This window comes from Arvicola amphibius, chromosome 12, assembly GCF_903992535.2.
Source record: "Arvicola amphibius chromosome 12, mArvAmp1.2, whole genome shotgun sequence".
Classification (NCBI taxonomy): Eukaryota; Metazoa; Chordata; class Mammalia; order Rodentia; family Cricetidae; genus Arvicola; species Arvicola amphibius.
The window spans coordinates 8,153,044-8,176,808 of NC_052058.2; the positions used below are offsets into that span (position 1 = coordinate 8,153,044).

The 23,765-nt window shown below is 44.9% G+C and overlaps 1 pseudogene; it reads left to right on the forward strand.

The window, feature by feature from the left end:
* Nucleotides 1–17,839: 17,839 nt before the first annotated feature.
* Nucleotides 17,840–19,797, forward strand: LOC119828104 (annotated as a pseudogene).
* The last annotated feature ends 3,968 nt before the right edge of the window (nucleotides 19,798–23,765 follow it).

Sequence of the window (23,765 nt, forward strand, 5' to 3'; positions counted from 1 at the left end):
TTCATAGGCCAGCGCCGCCTGGCATTTTCACACAGCCGTTTTCTCTTTCTCACGTTTTATTATCATGGTGTCTGTGAAAAGGTCCCGTGCTCTACAAGGAAAGTATGAAAAATGGCCACCAAACATTCTGCATTTTTGGTGATATAAATATGTGGTATAATAATAAATGTATCGTGTTGTACATATTGATGATTACAATAAACACGTGAGAGAAGCTGCAAACCAGAAGGTCACATTTCAGCCACTTGTCCCCATTTGTCACAGAGAAACTCTCTTCCTAAGGGACTTCATCACAACGTCTTGTGACTTTTAAAGGATATGCAGCTGCTGGGATGCAGCCACACTCCTGGTGAATTGAGCTGGATTATGTCATTTCCTCCGACGACCCATAATGAAGTCTTAAGAGTAATGACCCTGAAAGGTGGCTCAGCTGAAGCGGCCTTTGCTGTGCCAAAAAGAGATGATTCACACTTGGCTTAGGAGCTGCTTTTGGAAACTGCCAGAAGAAAGGGCGGAGGTAACTCGCCAGGGAACTCTGGAAACAGTGGCACGTCACCGAACATAAACACACTAACTGACATTTTGATAAATAAGTGTGTGCGTTATGGTCTTCTACATATATAGGCATTTCAATATGTGTATGTTTATACGTATATAATTTACCTACTTATTCTTAGGGCGTGGATATATCTATTTGGATTTGGTAGTTCTTCATTCCTTGACTTTGATGATGAGGTTTTACGGTATCACCAATCTAAAAGTGGGAGGTTGGTTGACGTTGTAACTCTGCTGTCATTCACCCCCATGCTCCTAGGAATTAAGAAAATAACATTCAAAAATATGTGGTGGTCTTGTTCATTTTTCTGGCCTGCCAGCAAAGTTCCAGAAGCGTCTGTCCACCTGAGTCACGGGTGCTTCTGGGACAGGGCTTTCCACCACTTCTTGGGGAAACTGTGTCCCCAGATACCTTGTTAGGGAGTTTGTCTCCATATGCCTGGTGTCTTTTCGTCAGCATCTGAAACATCAATGGGACACCCAGTTATCATATTCCTCCTGGGCTATGTGTCAAGCTGCACATTTATTTTTCTTAATCTTTCCTCAAAAATCAATTCTCTGAGTCCCTTAATCATTTTTATTGATCTCCCTTGAATTTTCTCGAGTTTGATGGCACCTGTCTGCTCCTGAAATACAGGTGCTGTCTGCCTCACTTACTGTCACCATCCTCACTCGGGTTCAGCTGGGATCCACAAATAAGCAGCATGGAGCATGCCAGATGACTTTTGTCTCAGAAAGCATCTGTTTCCCCCAGTTTGTGAGACCCAGCCTAACAACTTGCATCTTAACCATTTGGGCATCTTCTGCTGATTCTGCATCAGATCCCATTATAGACACAGCATCCACAGGATTAAGTATCTGGGTTTGTGATCTAACAAATAAAGCTTGCCTGAAGATCAGAGGGCAGAGCTAAGCCACTAGTTAGCCATAGAGGCCAGGCAGTGGTGGCACACACCTTTAATCCCAGCACTTGGGAGACAAAGGCAGATGAATCTCTGTGAGTTCAAGGTCACCCTGGACTATATGAGATTCATCCACTCTAAAAGAGAAACAGAGCCAGGAAGTAATAGCTCACACCTTTAATCCCAGGACTTCAGAGTTATATGCCTTGGATCCCAGCACTAGGTGTTTGGTTGGAAGACTAGGGAGGTGGAGACAGGAAGGGATATGGCTGGGCAGAGAGAGGAATAAAAGGCAGGAGGAGACAGGAGCTCAGCACATTCAGCCTGAGGATTTCATAAAGGTAAGAACTAGTGGCTGACTGCCCTGCTTCTCTGATCTTTCAGCATTTATCCCAATATCTGACTCTGGGTTTTTATTTTTAAGACCAATTAAGTTCATGCTACAAGGGTTCACTTTGCTGTTGTGTCTATAAAGGTCCAAGACTGTGTATCTAATTTCCATTCGGGATCCTACTTCCCTGTTCTTCACTGAGCCACACTGTGTATCAGATGAGCATTGTGTTAAAAAAAATGCAGACTATGTTCCATTTAACAATCTCTTACTTTGCAAAGGTGGCAAGATTGATGCACATGCAAATAACTTGCCTGACAAATGACAGAGACCATTTGGGAAGCAAGAAAAAGCACAGGATTCTTATTAGGTGTAGGGAAGAGAAAAGTATTCCTTGGAAGAACCAGGCAGGGTTGATGGTAGGCTGTGTCTGATGAAAACTGCGCCCTCTGTGAGAGAACCAGCTGATAGTCTGAAGGTTCTTACCATAGGGTAAGAGGTCCAGCCACAAAGCCAGGTGGCCGCTAGTGGCACACACCTTTAATCCAAGCACTCGGCAGAGGCAGGCAAATCTCTGTGAGTTTGAAGCCAGCCTGGTCTACAGAGCTAGTTCCAAGACAGGCTCCGAAGTTCCAGAGTTCCAACCCTGCCTCAAAAGACCACAAAAATAGGCCAGCCAGCCATAGAAAATCACCCAGACCCTGGAATTAGAGCCCTGAAACCAGAGCCAAATCTTCCCCTGACCAACTGAGCATGAAACTAACCAATCCCTGAGCTCAAAATCTAACCAATCTCTGAGTTTGTCAAAATGTGGGGCGGGGATTGAAATCTGACACAATTCCTACACTGAAAATATTGTCTTCTCCCTGGACAAAGTCTGTCCCTATGAAACCTCATATGTACCCCTCTGCCTGTTCAGTTGGCAGTGGCCCTTTTACACTGACAGAGGCAGCCACTTTCCTGGATCCCTCCTTCCCAAATAAATCTCTTGAAAGAATTTTGGTTGAAGATCTTCTTTTGCCAGACTGGATCAGAAACTCTAGCAGAGTGGAGCGGAGAAGCAATGGACACCTCTGCTGGGAAATTCCCTTAGGGGAGCAGAGCAGAAGTAATAACTTTTCTCCAGAGCTGGAGCAGATTGCTACATTTCCCCTGGGTTTTCCCCTTAGAGTGAAGCAGAGAAGTAACAACTTGGGAGAAGCTGAGACCAAATGGACATCTCTGCTGGGAAACTCCCTTAGAGGAGCGGAGCAGAGCTCAGGTAGCAAGCAATGCTCAGCTGTAGAGAATCTCTGCTGGAGAGGAGCAGGATTGCCGCATCCTGCAGGGAGACCATCCCCCACCAGAACCCAGCTTCAGGTACAGCCTGACTTCCGGACAAGTCAGGATACCTTTCTCCTCACAGCTGTAGGAATCCAGGACACCTTCCCTTCACAACTTCAGGTATAGCCTGGCTCTGACAGACTCACTTGCTAAGTAGGTTTCTAAATTAACTTGTTAACAAAAATAATCAAACTTTATTGAAACATCTTTAAAAATTCTGTCCCTTTAGATGCTGGAGAGGTGGCTCGGCAGGTAGAGGTATGTGGGCAGATACAATCATAAAATAAATAAATAAATAAACAAACAAACCTTTAAAATAAATTCTGTGCCGAGAGAAAGATACAGCTAGTTTTTGGGTTGGGTTTTGGTTTGTTGGAGACAGGGTTACACAAGTCCAGTTTAGTATGTAGCCAGAAGTTGGCTTTTAACTCCTAGTCTTTGCTTTTACTCCCTGAGAGCTGGGATTAGAGGAGAGTACTATCATACTTGGAAGAGTCACTTTTATCTAAAAGAAGAATCGTGAGATTCTTTCAGATCCAGCAAGTTTGCCTTGGGAACAGCTCTCAGATATGTACTCTGGGTTTCCTTGTCATTTGCTTAGTCAAAACAACTCCAAAAGCAGAGATCATCATCCTGGGGGAAGTAATCCAAAGAGAAGGGAGCTGATTTCAGGCTCTTATTCTGCCATGTCCTCTGGGTTTCTGCTGGAAAAAAAAGAGTCTCTGTCTCTTCTTTGAGACAGGCCAGCACGATTAAGCTGAAATCAAAACCATATGTATCCAATCTCCACGTTAAAATGAAATGTGGTATTTCAGGAGGATACAATTTATTCTCCAAAGGATGGAAGAATCATTCCTAAAACACAAACATGATAATGAGGGGCACCCACTGGTCAGGTCCCCCACCACTGAGCCAAAGAGGGGTGCCCTCTGGTCAGGTCCCCACCACTGAGCCAATGAGGGGTGCCCTCTGGTCAGGTCCCCACCACTGAGCCAATGAGGGGTGCCCTCTGGTCAGGTCCCCACCACTGAGCCAAGGATCTGAAGGTGCTGTTCCTACCTCTCCTTTCCAGAGATCCAAGGTCTGCAGGAGTGAGTCTTCTAATCTATGACTTACTGCCTGTTACTAAGTGGTTCTGGCTGTGTCGATAAATTTGTTCACAGCTCTAATTGTGTTAATGAATTGAACATAATTAAACTTACAACATGTCATGAGTTTCTCCTGGCACAACTCTGTAGCTTTTTCAAAATGAAAAAAAAAAAAACTGGGCAAACAAATGTAGCTCAAAGCTTAGGGAATCATGATATAATCTCTGGAAAAGAGGTTGAAATGAGACTTTCTGGAATGGGCTTTGTGAAGAATATTCTTTTGTGACCACAACTGGACTCCATTTTCAATGACTATAACCTCCTATATATAGCTATAACCTCCTCTTTGGTTAAGTTTGCTAGGCCATAAGTTCTTTTAGGGTGGATCTCTGATCATGTCAGTGAGGGAGTTTATAGACTGATTGAATTAAGGTAAGAAGACTTAGTCTAAATGTGAGCAACTCCATGGGTTAAGGTCCTGGGACAGAATGAAAAGGAAGAAGCAAGCTGAGCAATAGCATCCTTGTGTCTGCCTCCAACCTTTGGGTGTGATGTGGGTGTGATGTGGCCAGCTGCCTCAAGCTCCTGCTGCCACTTTCTCACCACAATGGACTGGGCATTACGTTGTCTTAACCATGTGTTTTTTTTCCCACGGAAGTGGGTACATATTATTGTACCTTTGCCCTTATTCAGTAGAGATCTACCCATTAAAATGTGTTTTAGTTTGCTACCTGTTGCTGCAGTAAACACCCTGACAAAAAGCAACAGAGGAATGCAGGGTTTGTTTTAGTTTATACATTCGGGCCACAGGCCATTTCTGAGGGAAGTAAGGGCAGGAACTCAAGGCAGGAACTTAGAAGTAGGAAGAAGACTGTGTTTAGCTTTTGTAAGAAGACCAGGCCAACCTGCCTAGGCACGGTGCTACCCACAGTGGTCTAGACCCTCAAAAACCATTAATCCATCAAGACTCTGTAACAGACATTACCACAGACCAATCTGATGGAGGCAACCTTCAACTGAGGTTTCCTCTTCCTGTGCAACTCTATGTGTGTCAAGCTGACAATAAAACCAACCAAACAAATGTCTAGGAGTGAGTTTGGCTATAGGAAAAAATCCATTGGGAACCTTCCCATTGGGAACTTTTGTAAATGTTTCGTTCCTGGCCACCCAGACCTGAATAATCACACAGAAACTATATTAATTAAAACACTGTTTGGCCAAAGGCTTAAGTATCTTTCTAGATAGCTATACTTATATCTTAAATTAACCCATTTCTATTATTCTGTGTATCACCCTGAGGCTGTGGCTTACCAGTAAGGTTCCTGGTCTTTCTCCTTTGGCAGCTACATCGTATCCCCTTGACTCCACCTACTCCCTCTTTATATATCTCTTCCAGCCTGGCTATATTGTGCCCTGCCACAGGCCAAAGCAGCTTTATTCATGAACCATTAAAAGCAACACATATACAGAAGGACTTCCCATGTCAGGGAAATCATGGAAGGAGAAGCCACCGTTGCTATGGTAATCTTTCATATATCTAGACCCTAGGATTGAAGCTTTTCCATAAAAGACTGAGTCAGCCCTCACAAAATTCCAGGAGAGGTGGTTACCACCGTTTGACATGAGGGTGCTCAAACTCCAAGAGGTTACATACAGCACTAATCTTAGACATGGAGCTTAAATATGGAACTTGAGATTCAAATCCAAGTCTGACTGATTTCCACATTGCCTTTTACATAGCTCGGGGATGTCCAAAGGAAACATTCAAGAGGATAGGTTTGGCCCTTTGGGATCCTTGTTGCAAAAAAAAAAAAAAAAAAAATCAGGAGATGCAAGTAACAAATACTTTGCTTAAAAGCAAACCAGCATAGAAACCTGTGTAACATTACTCAAGGTACACTGTTCTCATGGGGTCTGCAAGGGTGTGGACAGTGATCTAACTTTGCTCCTCCTTCTGTTCCAGTGAAAGACACTGTAAGTGTTACTGGCTGTTTATTGCTGATGATGTTTCATCTGAATTCTAGACTTATGAAATATGGTTGTCAATAACTTGAAATACCTAAAATCTTGGTTTTGATAAAGAAAATATTGAAATCAGTACCTATAAATTATCCATCATTTGTGGGTATGAGAAGAGCGAGAAAGTGCACCCCAGAAGCCAGGAAGTTTGCACGTTCCCTTCAGTTCTGCTAGGACATTCTCCAGTAACTTGATAGCGTTACTAGTGCTTTGCCAGTTTCACCTGAGTGAAAATCTAAAGACAGAGAGATGAGAAGAAAAATGAAGCAAAGGGCTCCTGATGCTGAAATAATCTCAATTTTATTTGTGGTTTGTGAGTTCCTCTGAGATGCTGTGCCTAATCCAGCCCTATGAGAGCAACAATGCACTGAGATCTTCATTTCCTCACCATGAGAAAAGGAGGAAATGAGCATCACATTCATGGGTCCTTCCCATCACAGGCTCACTCTGGCAGCCCCGCACCCTTTACAGGAAGGAGAGAAATTTACCAGGAGAGGGATAATACAGAAGGCTCCCTCAGTGAGAAACTCTGGATCCCAGGGCAAGGGCAGACTGGATCCTGCTTATGTCCTCCAGGCATTCAGAAAAGCTGGGAGAATGAGAACAGACCATTGGTGATTGAGGAGCTATGGGATGGCAAGTAGCTCAGGGTGACCAAGGAGCCCAAGAGAAAGTATGCAGCACACAGGTAGCAGTGGCCTCCTGAGTTCCATATGGACACTGCTGTACCAAGACCTCCACTGCTGTTAGCAAAAGCACAGCATGAATGATGCCTTTGTCATTTATTGATCTGTTTATTTATTTATTGAGACTGATTTCCACACTGTAGCCCAGGCTGGCTTCATACTCAATAATCCTCCATTCTTAGCCTCCTGTGTGTTGGAATTACAGGTTTACAGCACCATGCCAAGCCAAATAAGACTCATTAATCATTTTTGAGGTGTTAGCTTTAATTGATTTTTCAAGTATAAACTTTTAAATAAGGTATAGTCCATTATCACTGTTCACGGATTCTATGTTTGTGAATTTGCCTGCTCACACAGATTTACTGGGAAGCTACAAAGAATGACTGTGCTTTCTTGGTCCCTTGAGGACATACACAGAACGGGATAGACCGCAGCACTCAACATGCATGTGCCCGGCTAAGGCCAAATGAAGGGGTGCACTGCTTTCTTCTGTCAATTCTCAGAACCCCAACCAGTGTTCTTTTTGCACTGTTTAGTGTGGATCTTTTCACATTCATGTGGTTTTGTTGATGGCATCACTGTTTAATGACATAACATTAAAGCACTATTACTGCTCCTAAGCTCAAGAAGACAGACATATGCCTTATAGACAAACCAGTGAGTTAAATCGGCTTTGTTCAGACATTTGGCACAGTGCTATTAGCTATGAGCTCCATTTCAATGAAGCAATTGTGTATATGTATATAAGTTACTATGCACAAGGTGTTTTTAAAACAGAAACTTGTTAGAAATGATTGTGTAATCAGTTGATGATCATGTTATGACCAGAAGGTCTTGGGAACCTAACTCTGCAGTTCTCTGAAGGTCAAAGCCTTGGCATTTGTTTAGTGTTTACAACAGCTTCAGAGAATGCACCCAGTATATCATAAGGGTTGGCCAAAGACAGTAGTTGGTGACTATTGACTCAGTGATAATTTCTCATAGAGTAGTTGTAACCCAAGACAGCACATTCATTTCCTGGTTTCCCAGACCCAAAATAATCACACAGAAACTAAATTAATTAAAACACTGAATGTCCTATTAGCTTGGGCTTCCTATTAACTAACTCTTTCATCTTAAATTAACCTATTTCTATTATTTTGTTTATCGCCACAAGGCTGTGGCTTACCAGGTAAAGTTCCAGCATCTGTCTCCTTTGGCAGCTACATGGCATCTCCTTGCCTCTGCCTTCTTTCCCTCCATATCTCTGTTCAGATATCCTGCCTGACTTTATTCTGCCCTGCCATAGGCCCAAAGAAGATTCTTTATTAACCACTGGTAATAAAACATACTCACAGCAATCAAGGGGAATCCCACATCAAGTAGACATTAAGTGGAATACATTTTTATTACATTTATTTAGAAATGGGGGTCACACGTGCTGTCATACATGTGTGGAGGTCAGAGGGCAATTTGTAGGACACATGTATGTTCTACTAATCCAACTTTGGGCATCATCAGGGTTGGTTACAAGCACCATTACCACCATGCCTTCTTATTGACCACTTCATAGATGGCCTGCATGAATGAATACATGATGATTCCCAAGAATTTATACTCTATGGCCTGGTAAGAAGATTAACTGGAACTTATGATAACTGCTTATACATATAAGCTATGTAAGAAAACCAAGAGGATACGTCCATAGCATAGAGAGGGAATTCTGACAAGTGTCCATAGCTGTGTCTCCTGCAGCTGTGGAGAGACCTGTGGACACACAGATTCTCAGGGACACTGACCTGCAGATCTCAGGGTGAAAAACTGCAAAACAGCTATGGTTTCAGCTCTCCCAGCATAAAAACTTGCCAGTGAAGACACATGACAGGAAGGCTCTAGCAATGGCTTGTTAAAGCCTTGTAGAAATAGTTCCAGACCTAATGCTAGACCAGATGGGCACACCACCCAAAAAGATGTGTGCTAGACTTCTTTCTTAGAATCATTGTGGTTGGTAGAGCAATGCCTTCTGTGGTGGTTTGAAAGACAATAGCCCCCAAAAGGAGTAGCATTATTTGGAGGCATGGCCTTGTTGAAGTAGGCGTGGCCTTGTTATAGGAAATGTCTCACTATGGAGGCAGACTTTGAGGTCTCATATGTGCTCAAGCCATACCCAATGAGACAGACTACTTCCTGTTGCCTGCAAGATATAGGACTCTCAGCTACTTCTCCAGCACTGTGTCTGCCTATATGCTTCCATGTCCCACCATGATGATAATGGACTGAACCTCTGAACTGTAAGCTAGCCAATTAAATGTTTTCCTTTCTAAGAGTTGCCGTGGCTGTGGTGTCTCTTCACAGCAGTAGAAACCTAAGACACTCTCCCAATGTGATCTGCCCCCTAATCTCTAGAACTGTGACTATCTCACATCCTGTGACAAAGAGAGTTATAGTTCAGGTGCAGTCAAGCCTGCTAATCAGCTGATTTAGTATCTCGGTTGTTTGGATGGGCCCAGTGTCATCACAAGCAGCCTGTCAAAGAGGGAGCTGGAGACTTGTGATGCATAGACTCTGCTGCCCATTGCTGGCCTCAGAATGGAAGGGACTCATGCCAGGAACACAGAAAAGTCTCTAGAGCTGAAGATGGGGACATTGAGTGTCCTCTGGTAATTCCAGAGGGAATAGAGTTCTGCTGAGAGCAAAGGAGGAAGCCAGGAAGATGCATCAGAAAATGATGTCAGAAACTCAGGACTGAAGAGATGGCTCAGTGATTAAGAGCATGTGTTACTCTTGCAGAGCACTGGAGTTGAGTCTCAGCACCTATGTGGTAGTTTGTACCTTTCCATAATTACAGCTGCATTGCCAACGACGCACACACACGATGCAGAACCAGGTAAGACACATAGATACACAAATTGCTTTTTTAAAAAGGCAGACTGAAAGTCTACTTGTGGTTGCTAGCTTGAAAGTGGAGGGGGACATGCAAATGCTATAGAAGACATGAATCTACAAACAGCAAGCTTGGAAGAGTGGAGCCCTTGCATGGGAATTGACTTTCACCCACTGTAAGCAGAGAATACAAATGACCCACACCCAGGCAGTCTTCCCACCCACATAAGTGACCTAGTCATTTGTGTTGTTTGTGGTGTTAAGCCTGTGGCCACTTCTTAAGGCAGTATTATCAATCTGATACAACAGGAGAGAGAAACAAAAGATTCCAAAATAATAGCTTACATGTATTAGTAGAAACCCACAATGGCTCTGGAGAGGAGACATGATGAAACTTCAATTTGGGCATGTGGGGGTGAGGATTGAGAGAATTGTTCAAGGAAGAAAGCAGGAGAATGCAGGACGCTCATGACCAAAAGATGCTATAAACTATGCAGCATCAGGTTTTTTTCCATTTGGTGGCATGGTTTGAATATGAATAAGAACAGCCCCCACAGGCTCTTGTATTTGAATGCTTAGTCATCAGGGAGTGGCACTACAGGGAGGACTTAGGAGGCTTTACCTTCTCGGAGGAACTGTGTCAATGGGAACTGGCTTCGAAGTAGCCAAAAATCAAAAAGCCCAGAATGTCTCCCTCCCCACTCCCTGCTGCCTGAACACCTGGATGTAGAACTCTCTGCTCCCTCTCCAGCATGATGTCTGCTTCAACCACTATGCTTCCTGCCATCCTGACAATGGACTGAACCTCAGAAACTGTGAGCCAGCCGGGGTTAAATCCTCCCTGCATAAGAGTCACCACAGTGAGGGTGTCAGGATTCATTGGGGTGTCTCTTCACAGCAATAGAACACTGACTAAGACATTTGGATTCTGAAGACTTATCCTAGTGTAGGTGGGCCCCAGAGTGAGAAGTCTAAAGAAATATTCCCTTCCGGGTGTCAATCAAGTTTCATTCTGAGACTTTGAGCTGGATTCAAAGAAGGTAAATTCCAAAGCAGCCTCAATCCGGTTAACTTCTTCCTGCCTGTGCAAATCTTAGGACTGGCCACGGTTAACAGTTACCCCAGGACTCACACAGGTCCCCACCATAGGCAGGCAGGGTCGGGTGGATAGGAAACTGGGCCTGGTGGGGTGGGAGGGAGTAGAGACAACAGAGGGGATGGGGAAGGCCAGGAACTGGCTGCCAATCTCTCATCCCAAGAAACAGTGTTCATCTCATCTGTTCATAATTATGAGTTTTCTTATCTTAAAAAAGCACACCAGAGACAGGTGGCTCCGCAGGTAAAGACAACTACCTCCAAATCCTGACAACCTAAGTTTGCTTCCTGGACCCACATGGTAGGAGGAGAAAACCGAATCCAAATGTTATCCTCTGACCTCCACACGCCACATGATGGCACGTGCTGGCACACGCACACGCATGCATGCACACACATAACACATACAACACACATGCACACACACAACACGCATTCACACACACACACACACACATGCATACGCACACACACACACACACACGCACTCACAAAGGGATCTAAATAAACGTAATAATTCTGTAAAGTACGCTAGGGAATAATGTTAATGAAATGAGCATTCTCTGTTTGTATAGATAAATTGAATCCCATTGGAGCTGTGAGTGAATGGCAATTTATAAGCCTAAATGGGACAGATAAATGAATAGACAGACAGACAGACAGACAGACAGACAGACAGAGACAGACAGTGTCAGTGACACAGGTCAATACTTATCCATGCAAATAGTGGCTTAAGGAAGTATTTTTGATACCAGTCTGGAAATAGCAGCAACCTGGTTGAAATGGTGGGTTGCTGGCTCCCACAGAGTCTGCTTCATCACTGGAAAAGCCTCTGAGCTCCTTGCTTGGGGAACTTGCCTCTAAGATGCCCCCGTCCCCCAAAGCATAGCAGCATTCCATAAAGATTTTCTGTTTGCATCAAAAACAGATAACACAATATGATTTCTATCGAGAAGCCAACATCCAGCAGAAGGCAGAAGCCTTTTGTGAATCCATTTCTCAGAAGCACGAGTCTGGCCTCCACTTTCCTGCCCACATGTAAATAACACATTTCTGTGCAGTGCTAGGGCTCACTTTCAGAATTCTTCTCTTTCGTGTGGGAGGAAGAGTCAAACTGTTGGCTTGGCAGGAATCACGGGATAGACGAGCATCCTCACAGATGTAGGAGGGCAAAGAATGAAGTTTATTTGAGGACTAGAAAATGTTCTTAGCTGGTGACACCTGTCTCGTTAGATTACATTTTCCTGGCTTTTCTTGCTAAACTCAGGGAGGGAGATAGAGGCGGCCCTCACAATGGAGCCGGGAAGACACGAGCGAGTTCTCTGTTGTTGAAAAGTTGCATGTCAACCTTAGCCATGATGATGTGGGGACAAGGAGACAGTGGTACTCTTAGTGAGTGGACATGGCCATGTGGACCATGTGTCTCTGTCCTGTCATTCTTCCTGTCTCAGAGATGCACAGAGAACAACTGCGACAGTCACACCATCGTGGAAAACTGTGCTGTCCCCTCCCACATTGTACACGCACAGGCAGTAGATAGCAGCGACAGAGAGCTCTGCCAGGTGGCCAGCAGTTCCCCAATGTGTCCACTTTGTGGACATTATTTCACGTGTGTCTATGCCAAGGGAAGTTTCTCTGTGGATGAGGGCTGAGCTGTCACCTCCCCTCAGACATTCTGTGCTCTGTCATGTCCGTCACGCATATGGTGCCTGGCAGGGTGCGCCTCCACTCCAAGGCCCTTTCTGGAGAGCATCTGCCAACCCTGCCAGCCTGATGTCTCCAACCTCAGCACCACCTTTTCCCGGGTTTCTTGCTGAATCAACCAATTAGCTCAGATCATCTCTGACTGCTTTGAACTAAGTCTTGTTAAAACATGGGTGGACAGGGACCTGGGAAAGTCCAAAAGCCATTCTAAGAACAAAGCCTCTGGACCCGCCGGAGGCTGGCGTCTAGTAGTTAGCGGTATTAGGCATAAGTTTTCAGCGTGGATTCTGGAAGGATCCTGGCATTTCTTTCCTTCATTGCCACTTTCCTCAGGGCATTTTTCTCAGGATCTTTTCACAGCCTAAACCCTAAACCATGGTTAATTTGGGAGGAAAAATGAATAACAGCTCTCTGCTCAGGGAATCAATGAGATATCCTATAAGAGATTATCTTTCCTTTATCGGCTGCACCTCAGCTTATCCTGTCCCTGTGACAATTCCCTTCTGTCCCCTGTGTTCCTAGAGCCACATCATCAGAGTGAAGAGCCACCACTCTGAGTCCTGCGGACGATCACACTGAAGACTCTGTGCACGTTCCCTGTGCTCTCGTGCCAGGGGGTGAGGGTAAAGATTCTGCAAGTGTCCAGTTACGCCTCACAGCGGAGAGTCTGTTGCCTTTGAAATTGTTTCACCCTGGATCCAAATACTTACCTTCGTTCCTAAATTATGCTGAGGACACACGAATATGCTTACAAGGAAGGCAATTGTAAGAGGGGGAAAACCATAAAATCCCACTCTCTAAGACACACACAAGGCTTCCCGAAGCTCCCAGATGGCCCTTTGGAAGTTATTTATTTGCTGTGAGTGAAACAGTTCCATTAAGAGATTGCGTCTCACCACCCCTGGCATCCATCCTTCAACCTGAGAATCACACTACTTCCTCACTCACAGGATGCATCAAACACCTCCCTCTGTCAGTTTCTCTGGAAAATTCCTGAAACTTTTACCAAGTGAAAACTTCCAAACCCACAAAGTGAGCCACCGGTTCGGAAGTGGTGTCCACCGTAATGAGCCCGAAGTGCTCTGAGATGGCAGTAGACACCACCACAGAGACAGAGAAGAAACATAGGGAAATAGTGGGGATTTTCTCTCCCCTCAAAGCGCTTCTCCCCACTAAGTAGATTATTTTAGGTTTGCCCATTTAGTGTAATTAGTGCATATGGTCCAGCTGTGAAGAAATAGCTGAGGACTCCTAACTTATTATTAATTAGGCTCATTAAAATGCAAGTAAGAGAACGTTGCCTAGGTAAACAATACCTTATGTCAAAAAGTCATTTACTTGACAAGAGCGAGTCTTCCCAACTGAAGTCATTACCGGTATTGGTTGAGGTGTTTTTTAAGGCTCCATGGGTGCCAGTTAACTACTTTTGACTGACATCAAGGACAGACACGCAGAGCTGAAAGGAGCCAGTGGTACGGGCACAGCCATTCTGGGGGAGGTTAAAGGTTGACAGCTCAGTGACAGGCCTTCTTCACCCGCCGTGGTGTCACAGCAGGAGCATGTCAGAAAAATTTCCTCAGCTCCCCTGAATTCCTTCCATGTTCACATTTCTTTTCCTGTCTCGCAAGTTCGGAGGGACTGACAGCACCATGACAAACAGCTGGGAAAGACAAATGTGCATTATCCCTGGTGGAGGAGAACGACACCTGCCCTGGAGTGGCAAGTCTCTCCTGATGCTTGGCTGGACTGGCGCGAGGACAGGAGGCTTAGCTGGGTCCAGGCAATGTCACCAACCATCCCCACCACTCGCAACTGTGCGCTTGGCCGAGATGTGTGCAGGTGAGCTGCGGTCTGCAGGCACTGAAGCAGGCTCTGCGTCCTGGATGATTGGGAGGGCGAGATTGTGAGTTGTATAAGTAAGATGTGCAGAATCAGCTTAGCCCTTCTATTGGTGAGAGAACACAGTTTCAGGGTCAGATCCTGCCCTGAGCATCTCGAGGGGATCACTTTCAGGCACAGCCTTGTTTCCGGAGTTCTTTGTTAGGCAGCTGTGGAAGCGACAAACACACGCAGGCGAGCCGACTTTCCAAGTTCTAGATATGTTTCCCTGCTTTTAACAGTCTGTGCACGCTTCCAAATAAGCAGCTGCAGGGACGTAGGCTCCAGTCTAAGTGGACGAAAAGAGGCCATTGACAGATGCTGAAGTGAGTGTCTATCTTTAACAGTGGGTCAATTGATAAGTGGCTGACCTAGACTTGTGACTGACATGAAGAGCTGTCAGGAAGTAATCTCCTTTCACAGTGATGATGGTGGGGCAGGGCAAGGTGAGAGAGAGGAAAGAGAAACCCAGGGTGGCTCTCACTCCCTAGTGAGCGCAATTATTGCCCCCTCAGACCAACCTGAGCAATATAATTTTTCATAATGGTGGTCCACACATGTGGACAGAGGTAGTATAGTAAAGGACTGTGTATGTATGTATATATATATATATATATATATATATATATATATATATACAGTGAAGGACAGAGTAGTATAGTAAAGTCCAGAAATAGGAAGTGGAAAAAAGAGGCAATTTGCCTTAACCTCTAGCTGGAGACTACTTTCATCATTTCCTGGCTTCCCAGTCCCAAGTCATCACACAGAAGCTTGTATTATTTACAAACTGTTTGACCAGTGGCTCAGGCTTCTTACTGGCTAGCTCTTTATATAAATTAACCCATTTCTAATAATCTGTGTATTGTCACAGGTCCCACGGCTTCCTGGTGGCCCTCTGGTATGTTGCTTCTTGGGCATCACATGGTGTCTCCCAGACTCCGCCTTCTTTTTCCCTGTATCTTTGCTTGGATTTCCAGCCTGGTTCTATTCTGCCTGGTTATTGGTCAAATCAGCCTCTTTATTAACCAATGATAGTAAAACATATTCACAGCATACAGATGGGCATCCCACGTCATTAACCAATAAATTGTTACTGGTAAACATTTTAATTCAATTCCAAAGTGATTATAAGAAAATGTGTGGCAGAATTGGCCCATGTTATATAGAAAGTTTGTCGTTTGACTGTTTCTATGTGTTGCTGAGTCATTTCCTCAGCTTGAGTTTTCAGTTTTGAACAGAAATGTGCCCTGGAGTGGTCTCAGGATCCCAGTGTATCAGTTTCTGCTATTCCTACTTAATTTAACTGGCTTATTTATTTCCTTTGTTGTAGCAGAGATTGAACCCAGAGCCTCCTGCATGCTAGACAGGCATACATCCCCAGCCCCGGCACATTTTTTTTTTGTGCAAGGATCTTGGGAAGATGCACTTGGTTTGAACTTACTCTGGGTCAGGCTGGTTTTGAGCCCCCCATACATGTACCTCATCCCACTAAGTAACCAGAGTTGCAAGCCTACACCAGGTTAGCCTTGCTATTTCTGTTTTAGCGTTTGAACATGTGACCTCTTTGGCAGGATTATTCTATTTTGTAATATCATTTATTTCACGCCCTGATCCAATCAGTCTGTAAAGTTGCCTCTTTCGGGTTCTTTCTTCACATGTCCAAGACTGTAATTTTGCATTTCAGATGTTCAGTTCTGAGTTGAGACGGCATAGCCTGACAATGCACAGGGCTCAATTGTTGATTCAAAGTACTACCCAAGTCCAAAGCCATCCACAGACACTTCTGCATGGGCAGGTTCTGTATCAATGAGCTTTCACACTGCCTGTCAACCTCCCCACACTTTCTCAAGGTTGGTATTCCCTCCACTAAAGAAACTGAGGTCAAGGAACTGGCCCCAGGGTACCACTGTACTCATTTTTAAAATAATAGATAACTATTAAAAAGTCAAGGCCACTGTTACCGTCAAGAGACCACTGCATTGTGAAGAACAGCACAGAACAATGTGGAGACAGACATGCCTGGGTGGGGTCTGTTGGGCAGGGGTAAGGGACAACAACCTGCTCCTATATGAGTAGGCTTTCAGCTCTTCATTATCTTATTTCCTTTCTACGAAAGGATACCCAGAATCATACTGCTCAGGAGCACGAAGGCTAGCTCAGCCTTGAAGGGGCCAGGGACACTGGGAGACCCTGCCCAAGGCTATCAGTGCCTGAAAGAATCCTTAGTGTCTTAGTTAGGGTTCCTATCGGTGTGAAGAGACACCATGACCATGGCAATTCTTATAAAGGAAAATGTTTAATTGGGGTGGCTCACAGCTTCAGAGGTTTGGTCCATTATCCTCCATTATCCATGGTGGAACATGGCCGTGTGAAGGCAGACATGGTGCTGGAGAAGAAACTCAGAGTTATACATCTTGATCTGCAGGCAATAGGAAGAGTTCATGTCTGCACTGGGTGTAGCCTGAGCATAGGAAACCTCAAAATCTGCCCCCACAGTGACACACCTCTTCCAACAAGGCTATACCTCCTAATAGTACCCATCCCTATAAGTTTATGGAGGTCAATTATATTCGGACTACCACACTTAACTAATTGTGTTTTTGTGGGGACCACCATGGGTCCCTCCTCACTTCCATGTCTCTCATTCATTCTGTTTGGAAACTCCATAGGCTGTTTGGGGTAGATTAATTAGTGACCTTCCTCTAGTGTGGGTCTACACAGACCTTACAACATGATGCCATTCAGAAGCAAAGGTCTTTGTGGATATAATTAAAGATAAAGAGATCATGCTAGATTCAGGTGCCACAAAAGCCAGTCATGGGAATATGTGAGGAAACAGAGGTCAGAGTCACACATTGACAAATACGGAAGGCTAAGAGCAGAAAGAAGTCAGTAGGAGTCATGATAGGGACATAGGACATGCAACAGTTTCTTTCTCTCAGAGTTTCCAGAAGAGATCAAGCCCCCAGCATCTTCACTCAGTGCCCCTGACCTCAGAAGGTTCAGGAAGGGATTTCTTTCTTTTTAATTCATCTCTTTGTGGTCATTTGTGAAGGCAAACTTACAAAATTAACACTATTATTTTGAAGTATGTCAGGCTGGCCAGGCATGATGGTCAACTCTGCACGAGGGGTTGAAGCAGGAAGATTAGCATGAGTTCAAGGCAATTCTGGACATAGTGGGTGTTACTGCCTGCATGGGCTGAGTGGCAGACATAACTAAAAATTAAACCAACAAACAAAAAATCCAAACTACTTACCCCTTGTATCATCCTGACTATGAAAGACACTGTGTTTGGGATACAAATGGCTTTGGGATTGAGTAGCAGTGGATTACTGGGTTGGCGCACCAATTCAGGGGCAGTTTTACTGTGCCACATTCACCCTTGGCACCCTCATGTGCCTGGCATCCACACTGTGCTGGGGTCCAGTCACACGAACCTCGAACCCCATAGTGGCATCCAGTATAAAACATTTAAAGCTAGTAGTTGCTTTTTTTAAAAAAAGTAATATGCAATAATCTACCTTTTTATCTTATTATATCTCTATCCCCCCTTTTCTCAGAGAAGATTCAATAATCTACCCTTTTATTCTATCATATCTATATACCCACTTTTTGTTTTTGTTTTGTCTTGCTTTTCAAGACAGGATTTCTCAGTAGCTATGGAGCCAGTCCTAGAACTTGCTCTGTAGACCAAGCTGACCTCAAACTCACAAAGATTTACTTGCCTCTGTCTCCCGAGTGCTGGGATTAAAGGCATGCACCACCACACAGCCTTTTTTTTTTTCAAAACAAGATCATATCTACATCCCCCATTTTTCTTTTCAAAACAATAACCTTGAATCTCATTTTTTTGTTTAGCTTTTTTCCTGATCATTATCCACAACAATTTATAACCAACACGGTAAACAAAGAAAAACATTCGTAATCCATTTGTTGGAATGTGGGCATAGTTTTCTAGGCTACTTCCTGCTGATGGGGCACTGATAATTTTATGGGAACCCAAAGAAAATTTAGGATTATGATTAAGTCATTACTGGAGTATTCTGTGAGTCTGGATCACCTCAGCCAGCAGTCTTGAGGCTGTTCTGGATGTAGGACTCAGAGGAAACTGCAACAGAGGTGCTCTGAAACGTTGGATCATCTGGGCCATGAATTCCCATTGGAGATTTTTCAGGGGATCTTCCTCAATCAAAACTTATTTTTCTTAACCAATAATGAATCCACAGCCTCTCATTTCCTGTGGAAACAAAAGCAAAACATCTTCTCCAAAGTCAGATATCTTTTGACTTAAATCTTGAAGTCAAGGCATTTTCAAAATACATAGGTTGGATTAATCCAGCAGCATTTATAATCAAATGTCTTTTAGCAGCTGTTGCTCCTTCCTCAGCAATCAAACAATTCAAAGACTACACAATAATATACATTATCTGGATTCTCTGTGTATTTTCCATCTTTACATGGAAGCTAAGCTGAGAAGGATGGGAGCTGGGAGCGCTAGTTTTTCTCACAGACCCAGGTGGCTAGGTTTGGGTCCGGTTCAGACACAGCCAGTGGCTAAAAAGCCCCAGACAAACATCTTTTCATAGATTTGTGCCCTAAAACATTGGGCACCAAAATGAAGCATGATTAATGAAAACTCAGAGAGAGAAATTGGGGTTCAACCTGAAGACTCGAAAAGCACAACAGCCAGCCACTGGCTCTTACCGCGACCTCAGTCTGAAATGGCGATCCCGCCTCCAAGTACCCCACTGGTGGTAGGGGTGAAGCTTGAAGGTGAAGTGGTAGTTGCTGCAGACGTTCTGGTCTCCTACAGCTCCCTGGTTCATTTCCACGACGTCTCTTGTATAAGCCAACACAGCACCAGCCTGGGTGCTTCAAAAGCCTTTTGTGATTTCCAGGATTTGAAGCCAGTTCTCAGCTAGACGGTAGCTGATGAAGAGCTGTGCCGGGATGGACACAACAGCAGCCTTAGAGCGATTCACGTATGATTAACAGGGACCATGTAGAGCAACAGCTCCAAGCCCAACCCTCCGTGGAGCAGTATGGTCACTAGAGGATGTGCTAATGGGAAAGCTTCCTCGGTTAAGTGGGCATGCTTGATGTCACTTATGAAGCCCCTCCACTGGCCACTGGTCATGACCCATATGTGGCTCAGCCTACAGAGAAGCAGCCTAAGGCCTGAGAGCTTACAGACTACTGTGTGCGGTGCTGTACTACTGAGATGCCGGTTCCTACCACTGGCCTCAAATTGCCACTGGACCACTGGAACTGGAAGGGCTGTTGAAACAGAAGGACCATTGTCAGCAGAGACCAGCTGGGGTATTGCCCACATGATCAGTGGCTTTGAATGAAATGCAGATACACTGCTTAGAGCTGAAGCTCTACCTTTCTACATTTGAACTTGGCTGGCTCCAAGGCAAGCTTCTGTAAAATAAATTAGTCTGAGAGAGAGAGAGAGAGAGAGAGAGAGAGAGAGAGAGAGAGAGAGAGAGAGAGAGAGAGAGAGAGAGAGAGAGAGAGAGAGTGGGGGAGAAAGGGAGAGAGGGAGGGAGGGAAGGAGGGGGGAGGGAGGGAGGGAGGGAAGGAGGAAGGAAGGAAGGCAGACACTGTTCTGTTCCTGGATCATTGTAATGAGCCCTGACTACACACTCTCTCTCCTTCTCTCTTTCCAGTGGCATTCTCGTGTCACTAAACAGAATGATTCTCTGAGAACATAAACTAAAGTTCCTGATCTCTGATCAGTGCTCCACAATGGCTTCCCCATGTCCCCTGAGGAAAAGTCAAAGTCCTCACATTGGCAGATGACTCCCTTGACATCTGGTCCCCAAAGACTCTTGGGTTTCTTCTGCCAGTCCATTTTCCCTCTCTCGTGCTGCTCTGAGCACACTGGTCTCGATTCTCTCCTCCAGCACAGCAGGCCTAATCCCACCTTGCAGCTTCTGCTTGGACTGCCTCCTTTAGCCGGACCACACTATAGAGGCATTTCGTTTGTATTTTAATAGATACAGCTTGACTGAAGATCAGAGAGTAAAACAGTCCCGCTGGTCATCCTTACAGACCAGGCAGTGGTGACACACTGCTTTAATCCCAGTAGCCACACTAGTTTGCCATAGAAACCAGGCAGTAGTGGTTCACTCCTTTAATCCCAGCCCTAGAGAGGAATATAAAATGGGAGGAGACAGCTCTCACATACACTCTCATTCTGAGGACTCCTGAAGACAGGATCGCCATTTTGGACTGAGGTAGAGATAAGAGCCAGTGACTGGCTGTTTTGGTTTTTTGACTTTCAGGTTGAACCCCAACATCTGTCTCTGGGTTTTTAATAATCGTGTTACAGCACTCTCTCTGTGGATATGGTCACTCCTTCACTTCTGCGCAGCACGCCTGAGTGTCTTCTTTCAAACGATGCCCCCTTCTTCTTGCATGCACTTCACACTCTTGTTCTCCTTTATTGTCCTACCTTTGACCATATTTCAAAGTTTAATCGCTTACTTCTTACTATAATGACTGTTGTCTGCCTTTCCTCATACCCACAATGAAGTAAGCACCATAAAGCAGTGTGTGTGTGTGTGTGTGTGTGTGTGTGTGTGTGTGTGTGTATGTGTGTGTCTGTGTGTGGCTGTAGGCCAGAGGTCCGTTTTGGGCAGTGGTTCTCAAGCTTCCTAATGCTTCAACCCTTTAATATAGTTCCTCATGCTGTGATGACCCCCCAACCATAAAATTATTTCATTGATACTTCATAATTGTAATTTTGCTACTGTTCTGAATGTTATGTAATGAATGTAATGATAATGTAAATATCTGATATGCAGGATCTCTGATACACGACCCCTGTGGGGGTTGCAGCCTAGAGGTTGAGAACCACTGGTGTTGGGTGTCCTCCTCAGTGACTTCAGTCCCTCTCTGCCTTATTTTTTAAGACATCGTCTCTCACTGTACCTGGAGCTCACTGCTTGGGCTAGACTGGGCAGAAAACGCCGAGATTGCCCATCTTCCTTCCCAGCACTGAGTTTACAGGCATGTACCACCACACTGTGCTTTTGCATGGGTCCTGGGGATTGCATTCCAGTCCTCGTGGATGTACAGCGAGCATTTTTCTAACTAAGCCATCTCTACAGCTCCAGGTGATTTTATTTGGAATACTTGTATTGTTCTATATGTTTAGTAGGTTGCTCGTTAATATAGAAGCAGCTTAAAAAATGCTCAGGGAAGTGGTGAGGGAAAGACAGTAGTGGAGCAGGCTCAATGGGGTCTGGAAACAGATTATGAAGGAGCTATCGAATGACAGAAAGGAAATACATTCTTTTTTCTGAGTAAGTGGAAAAAAACGGCCATCATCTACGCAAAGAATTGAATGCTTAGATAGAGGGCCATTGGAAGAAGTCTGTGAGTGACCAATACTATCGGTGTCTTTAAACATTCTCACTGCACATTTGCCTCAGAATAAAGCCAATTCTCCCGTGCTTTTCCCAGGATTCACAAGCAATGAATTAGTTGAAAAGCCATAAAACAGAAAGAGCCCATTTGAGAGCTCCTCACAGAACTGATAACCGAGCTCTTCCAACAAACCTGGCAAAGAGAAATTGCTGTCTTTGTAACCCAAGGAGTCCTAGGTACAGTTGGGGAAAGGCCAGGTCACCAGTGTTCAGTGCCATGTCAGAGCCCACGGCCTCACACTTCAGCATTCTAGGACATGTCTGAAGAAAGGCACTGATTGAGAATGGCTTTGACCTCAATGAACATATTTTCCTGTGTATTCATAAAATGTTTGTGCCTGTTTCCCAGAGGGGAAGAAAATCTCCTTTTGAAAACCTCATCCAACTTTCTTCTGAGCTAAGGTATGTCTCTAGTGGCTTTTGTCGTGCATTTCCTGTCTGTGTCAGAACAGCAAATTGGCCGTCTTGATGCTTCCCTGACCTCCCTTCCCTCTCCATCACACACTGACACCTCTAGCCCAAATTTGCGTATTGCATCACCTCAGGAAACTCATGGCTAATTTCATTATTTGGGAGAGAGAAATGCAAATCAAGCCCAGACAGCTGGTGCTCTGCTCGAGGCTGAGAGTGATGGAGGGGCCGAGGCCCACCTCATCAGAGGCCTGCACACCCGCCTCCTCAGACAGGCCATAGAGGGTGGAGAGCAGGAGGCTACCCGAGCAGCAGGAACAGATGGCTAGGAGGGGAAAGATGGACGAGCCCAACTTGCTGGAGAGGCTGGAGAAAGGTGGGGTGTCAGCTGCTGGGCAGTCAGACACAGCGCACAGGATAGGATGGGCATGCCGAATATGCCGTATCCTTCAACCACACCGTTTCCTTCAGGGCGGTGGAGTCATGACATGGTATGGCAGCAGCAAATTCCGTTGTTGTGTGCACGGTACCTTCATTTCATCAAAACATAAGGACTATCAATAGAGAGATGATGATGAAGAGGAGCTGGTCAGAGGTGGTTGATGAGGACCTAGGTTCAACCCCCCTGAATCCACATAAAAAAACCAAGTATGGTAATATATGATCCTAGGGCTGGGGAAACAGAGTCAGCGGGATCACTGCTGTTAGCTGGCCAGCCCATCCAGCCTGGTTGGTGAGCTCCAGGCAAAGGGGAGACCCTGCTCACAGGAGGTAGATGGTTTCTTAAGGATGATGCATGAGGTTGTCCTCTAGCCTACACTCACACGCACACACATACACACACACACACACACACACACACAAGCAGAGGGAAAAGGAGAACCCTTTGCTTTTGCCGCAAATGAATTCCAGTCTGCTAACATAAGTGTACAAGACATCTAGCTTTATTTTGCTGCAAGTAAACCCAGCTTAAATATTAAACTAAGTTCATTAATTTAATTAATTATAAAATTAATTTAATTTAAAATATTAAATACTGTGTTGGATATTTTTTATGTCAACTTGACACAAACTAAAGTCATCTGAAAGGAGAGAAATTCAATTGAGAAAAGGCCTCCATAAGACCCAGCTGTAGGGCATTTTCTTAATCAGTGGTCAATGGGGGAGGGCCCAGCCCATTGTGGATGGGGCCATCCCTAGGCTATTGGTCCTGCGTTCTATAAGATAGCAAGCTGATCAAGCCATGGAGAGCGAGCCACTCATCCATGGCCTCTGTATCAGCTCCTACCTCCAGCTTCCTGCTCTATTTGAGTTTCTACCTTGACGTCCTCGGATAAGCCAAGCAAACCCTGTGCTCCCCAACTTGCTTTTGGTGTTGGTATTTCATCACAATAGAAACCCTAACTGAGATATGTGCTGTTGCGGATGTGCCCTGAGAAAGGGGGCTTGCTGGGAGGCTGTGCTACGGCTAC